This window comes from Gnatocerus cornutus, chromosome 3 (assembly GCF_029298725.1).
Source record: "Gnatocerus cornutus isolate USDA-ARS CGAHR chromosome 3, icGnaCorn1.1, whole genome shotgun sequence".
Lineage (NCBI taxonomy): Eukaryota > Metazoa > Arthropoda > Insecta > Coleoptera > Tenebrionidae > Gnatocerus > Gnatocerus cornutus.
In genome coordinates, this window is record NC_142235.1 from 15814520 (window position 1) to 15821783 (window position 7264).

Here is a 7264-nt window from a genome sequence, read left to right on the forward strand (position 1 = left end):
TAAAAAAATTCATACCTTCTTTTGAGTTAGGAACAAAAAATTGAAAAAAATTTCAGATCATTTTTTATAGATTATAAAAATATAAAAAACTTTCAGTCAAATCAAAAAGGGTCAGGGTCAAAAGTGGTCGATTTAGTATGGAATACATTATACATAATAATAAAATACAAAAATTAAATTTTTATTTTCTAGCCGAATAAGAATAAATAAAAATGAGGAAATAACGGAAAAACAGAATAAAAAGTGTGAATTAAATTTTACCTACTACAAAAAAAAACGAAGGAATGCCATAAAAGATGAATGAAGAATATGACAAAACGGTAAAAGAAGAAAATAAAGTTTGTGAACAAAAAAAGAAAAAAAAATCAAAAATTGAGAAATAAGAAACCGCAAAAGATGAAGCAGATAAATTAAAGAAGAAAAAACAAGCAAAACATAAAGAATTATAATTTAAGTAAACAACAGACAAATCTCTATATACAGGGTGATTTTTTTAAAACGGCAGGCGTTGTAAAATTTTTATTTATGAACCGATTTCAAAAATTTAAAAAACAATTTAAATGGTTTATAATTTACTATAAGCTGATGATTTTAAAATTTTTCTAAATGTCTTAGTATCTTTTGGGTGATACTCAACTTTCTTATTTTAAATTGACACCCATATTTTTTTTTCATAATTTAAAAGATATTAATTTTCTTGATTCAGAAATGTGTAATATGTTCTACTTTTACAAAAATATTAAAAAAAAAATCAAAAATAAAAAAATTTAGGCAATAAAAGTTAATAAAATCTAGGTGCGTGGTGTCAAATAACACAATATCGTTATTGTAATGTCAAAAAGCAGCAAATAACAGAAAGAACAAGTTTTCTTTCAACAAGATGGGGCTACACCTTACAATGCACAATATTTCTCGTAGGTGTCAATTGTGCAATAAAGAAAAAAGGGATGGCGTTTCAACAGTATTTTAATTAAATTAGGTAGTTGTTTTTTTTGATTTGTAATTATTATTGTCTTTTGTTATTAATAATTTCAAAAAAAATGCCGATCCTTTCTGTTATTTGCTGCTTTTTGACATTACAATAACGGCATTCTTTTATTTGACACCATGCACCTAGATTTTATTAACTTTTATTGCTTATTTTTTTTTTCAATTTTGATAATTTTTTTAAAAACATTTTTGGTAGTTTATGGTAATATTGCACATTTCTGAATCAAGAAAATTAATATCTTCCAAATTATGAAAAAAAAATATGGGTTCCAATTTAAAATAAGAAAGTTGAGTATCGCCCAAAAGATACTAAGTCATTTAGAAAATTTTTAAAATCATCAGTTTATAGTAAATTAAAAACCATTTAATTTGTTTTTTAAATTTTTTAAATCGGTTCATAAATAAAAATTCTACAACGCCTGCCGTTTTAAAAAAATCACCCTGTAGTAAAAAGATAACAACAAAGAGAAAAAATAAAAAAGTAATAAAAAAAAATAAATACTAAATTAAATCTTAACCTACCTACTTCTAATCTGAACAAAAATAAATCAAAATAACAAAACAAAAATAAACATAAAAATAACAAAACAAATCATTAAGCAAAATAAAAATTGTAAATTAAAAACTGGGAAAAAATACTAAGGAATGACAAAGAAGAAGAGGAATCAAGCATATATCAAAAAGATACAAGAACAAAAATAGAGTTCCTAAAACATTGAATAAAAAGAGAAAAAGAAAGCAGAAACGTACCTAACTGTAAACAATTTGAAATAATAAGAATCTTTATAAAATGTGGCTGATAAATTAAGGCAAAAAATTAAAGCAAAACGAAAAAGAAAATTAAAAAATTAAAAAGCAGTTGAGAAACAGAATAGAAAACTTGAATTAAAAACTAGGAAATAAAGACAAAAAAGAATACAAAAAATAAAATAATAAAGAAAATGACAAAAAAAACGTATAAATGTAGGACTGAAGTAGATCACTAAATAAATTATGCCGATAATAATTACACAAAAATGAGAAATAAAAAAAACAGTAGAAAAAATGGAATAAAAAAATTTAACAGCAAAAAAAGAAGTTAAATACAGACAAAAACAAGCAGCAAAACGTAAAAAAGAAAAAAAGTAAAACAGAAAGTTGTGAAGCTGAGTGACATGGTAGCCAACCAAATTTAAATTTTAGCCAATTTTAGTAATAGCAAATTGTTTCTTTCTGTTTTATTATTCCAATTCCCAAAAGCATAAATTAAATGTTCTCACAACAGCTCGTCCCACATTATTATGTAAAAGCTTTCATTCATTATACAAACTTTTATGGGTAGAATATAAAGTGTTACTTTAAGACCATCAGAGAATTTAGCGTCTTAAAAACAGGACCGAAACATAAAAATTTAGCAATTTTTCATCAATAATCAAAGAAAACCTATTTTTTTAAAATCACTAATTGTTATGCATCCTAAAAATACACAAATATTTAACTATTTATAGACCATCAGAAATTGGACGCACGGAAAAGCCCTATTTTTAAGACGCCAATTTCTAGAACCTGTACTACTTTTATGTAACACCTCTCATCTCACAAATATAAAAACACAAAGATGTAATTATCCACGTTCATTTTTACAATAACAAAATAACTCTTACAATAATTTAGAATATTAACTCTTGACATGAGAAAAATATCTATTGTAAACCTTTCATTACATAAAAAATAACAATCCCGGAAATTTATTCCTTTTCTGTATCCGGCTCAAGTTAAGTCACTTTATTAATTATTAATCCTGTTATGGTTTTTAAAAACGCCGTTCATTAACGACTAAATTTTACGACTCTTTGAAAAGATTACAAAAATGCAAATAAATGTCATTGCTCAGTGACGCTATCTCGTAAAAATTGTTGAAGGTAAATAAAAATTGCTTATCTATTAAGCGAGTTAACTTAAAATTCTCCGTAATTAATTCGCCGTGAATTCTAATGTAAAATTGTTTATGACCCAAAACTAATTTAGCTTCCATCGTTTTCCCACGCGAGATAAGAATAATTACTTAATCAAACGCTGTGAACAATTAATGCAACCACATCCTCAATTTTTCTGATTGATCGATCGGTGGAAAATTGAGAAATTCTGGGTCAAAAATCTCACAGACAACAAATTATTTAAACAATATTTTGTTGTTACGTGACTGATCAACCATGATATTTAATATTTACGATTAATCATGATATTTTTTTAATAAGCACTTGAAATTACATTATAGAAATATCATGGATTTTATGGCTATTAGTAAGAGATGACGGTTTTTAGAAAATTTATTAGTTTTTAATACAGCGACATTATTTATTATTAACAATAATAAAAGCGAAGGTTTTTCCTCTAGGTCATAAAAAATTGATTGATGGAACTGGAGGTTTAATTAGCGGATTTTAACGAAAAGACTATTTTTAGTTTTTTAGTAAAGAGGATTTGCTGCGTTTGAGGATCCGTGTTGGGTGATTTAAAGAGGTGTTTATTGTTTTCTTTTTCCGAAATTTGAATTTTTAACGACGTCTATAAATTTTCGTCTATTTTTTTTCGGTTAATTTCTTTACATTTCGGTATTCTGCTTTCTATTCTGTTTTCATTTTTTTTTCATTCAGCTACATTTTTTACTTTATTCTTTTTTTATATATTTTTTTTATTTATTGCAACGTCTGTGTTCTTTTCAGTGTTAATTTTCTCTAGTTAAGAATTTAATTCAAGTTTAAATTAATTTTTGGATTAATCTCTAATTCAAACTCGGTCGATATCTCGCTTATTTATGCAGCAATCTCTAATTATTTGCTCTCATTTTACGCAGAATTTCACGTAGAATACAAAAAGATAAGAGTTTTTAAGTTCGTTCTACAAATAACTGAGTTGTGGGCGATAAAAATTTCGGATCTTGAATTTTGAGTTGCAAAATTTTCAAAGCTCATTATCTCTGAAACTACGGCAGATTTTAAGAAACGGTTTTTACGGTTTTTAACGCTCTAAAAGTCAAAAATTTGATGGTCGATTTTTTGGCAAAATAATTTTGCCACTCAATCGATAAAAAAAAATAATTTTTTGTTTTTTGATCGCCTCTCGTAAATTACTTGCCCTATCGATCTGAGATTTGGCCAGCTTATAGATCTTGAGATGCTCTTTCGATCTATGTATAACTCAAAAGCACTAAACGTCGTTTTCGTCCCGAAACAGCTTCTTGAAAATGATTCTGAAAACACTCTAAAAATCTATTTCGGTCGATATCTCGTTTATTTGTTAAGGAAATTTAAGTTGTTGGGGCTTAATTATCGCAGAATTGTACGCAGAATTCAAGGCTGGGCAAATTTTTAATGTACGTCGACAAATAACCAAATTAGAAGTGCTTAAAGTTTCGTGTTGTTGTCAAAGAGCAAAATTTTTGTAGTTTCGGAATGTTTAGTTCTCAATATTTCCGGAACTACAACGTTAATAAAAACATAATAATTATAAGAGCAGTATAAAAATCATGTACAGTACTCTCGCCGAGAAGGTCGTAGCGCAACTCCACACTTTAGATTACAGTGTGTGTTGAGGCATCTTTTAACATTTAAAGAGATTCTTTATTATTGAATTATTGAATATTTACATTATAAGAGTTTCCACAACAAGTCGATTTTCTCCCCGATTTCAAAATTGTTAAAACATGCAATAAACTTCACCAGAATAAGGAAAACTGCATTTACTTAATTCTTTTATGAGGTTGTTTACATCAATGTTTATACTTAAATTATTACATCACTCTTTGAATCAATGTAGTCGTCACGAAACAGCCCAAAAAAATCAATCCTTTTACTCATCACATTTAATTTCCACTAACATCTTGATTGTGACATTAGATAATGTTAGCACGAATTCCGCAATCATTTTACAATTGTAATCATCTCAAGAACTTGCTCCTTTTGTAAAGACCAGTCAATCAACTTGTCTTTCTTTGTAATGTTTAATTTCCCCAAGATTCAATTTGACCATGACTTTCAAGACACATAAATCACAATTTAATGTGAAAACGTGTCAAGAGAAGAGGTGGATATGTCGCCAAATATTTTACGGACAATTAACTAATCAGACGTCCACGAGACTCAAGGATGATTGGAAATTGGAAGCTGAGCAAATCGATCATTACCGGATTCAATTACGATGAATCCGTAAACAAGCAATTATCAACTTTTTGGAATCTCTTCAAATCCTGTTTGAGTGAGTCACGGACGAAGCGCGATTGGGAAATATTTTTGACACCCTGTATATGACGACACTGAGTAAATTGTACAATTTGAAATGTCACATTTTATTAATTCTGGTAAATATCATGCGTCAAGTGGACCTCGAATTCCTGAGCGAAGAACTCTGATTCGACAACCAAAATGTGTTTAGTCAATTAGACTGAATTGACGAAATAATTTTAATTTTTTAATGAAATAACTGAGAGGATTTTCGTGCTTTTGTTCCTTAGAATACGATCTCAGATGTTCAAATTTTATGGTCAATTTTTTTCGAAGAAAATTAGACTCAAAAACTTTTGAATTTTTGATTTTTTGATTGTCACCTCGTAAACTACATGATCTTTTGATCTGAGATTTGACCAGTTGATAGATTATGAGCTGCTAAATTGTTAAAAACAAAACCAAAAAATATCTTCTAAAAACTAAATTTGGTCAATCTATCGTTTATTTCTGGAGCAAACTAGTTATTGGTGCTCACTAAACGCAGAATTTCACGCAAAATCCAAAGCTGACCTAATTTTCAACGCACGTCAACAAATAACCGAATTAAAAGCTTTTGAAGTTTTGGCCAACATTTTTGAAGTTTCGGAACATTTAGTGTTTGAAAAAAACAGAATTTTAATTTAAACGATAAAAAATTTTGAATTTTTGTTTTTTTAACCACCACTAAACTATTTGACTTTTCGATCTGATATTTGGCCAACTGATAGATTTAGAGCTGTTCTTTCGATTAGTGTATAACTGAAAGATATTAAGTATCGTTTTCAGCCCGAAAAAAATTGTTAAAAAGAATAAAACAAAAAAGATTTTTTGAAAACCTAATTCTGTGAATATCTCGTTTATTTTTAGAGAAAACTTAACTTATTTGTGCTCATAAAACGCAGAATTTCACGTAGAATCTAAATCTGGTTAAATTTTTAATGCACGTCAACCAGTACCTAAATTAGAAGCGTTTGAAGTTTCTGGATGTCACTAGAAAGCAAAATGTTTGAAGCTCCGGAATATTTAGCGCTCGATATTTCCGGAACTACGACAGATAGAAATATGCGGTTTTCACCACCGTTTTTCTTGTGCTTTTGTTGATTAGAATCCGCTGTCAAACATTTAAAATTCAATAGTCATTTATTTTGGAAAAAAAATAATACTTGAACAACAAAACATTTTGAGTTTTTATTTTTTTGACCGCCACTTCTAAACTATTTAAGCTTTTGATTTGAGATTTGGCTAGTTGATAGAGCTCGAGCTGCTCTTTCGATTGATGTATAACTCAAAAATATTAAATGTCATGTTTGCATTGAAAAAATCGGTAGAAAAAAACCCTAAAGAGACACTCGAATTAAAATCTAATTCAGATAATATTTTATTTATTCGTGAAGCAAACTCAAGTTATTGTGGCGCATTTAACGCAGAATTTACGCAAAATCTAAAACTGTGCGAATTTTCCACATACGTCTAAACATAACGAAATTAGAAGCGATTGAAGTTTGGGGTTGTCGTCAGAAGACAAAATTTTTAAAGCTCCGGAATATTTAATGCTCAATGTCTCCGGAACTACGACAGATAGAAAGATGCGGTCTTTACAATCGTTTTTCTCGCGTTTTTGTTGTTTAGAATTCGCTTTAAAATATTTATTTAAAACTCGATAGTGTTTTTTTTGGGAAAAAATTGATTAAACTAAAAAATTTTGAATTTTTTGATCGCCATTTGTAAATTATTTGACCTACCGATTTGAAATTTGGCTAGTTGATAGATCTCGAGCGGCTCTTTCAATTGATATAAACTCAAGATTTTTAAACGTGGTTTTTATCTCGAAAAAACTCTATAAACATAATCTTAAAAAAGCCTTTTGAAGACTTATTTTGATCAATAGCATTTTTATTTGTAATCTAAATTTTAGTTATTAGTGCTCATTTAAGGCAGAATTTCACGTAGAATCCAAAACTGTGCTAATTTTTGATGTACGACAACAAATAACGAATTACAAGCGATTGGAATTTTGGGTTGTCGCCAGT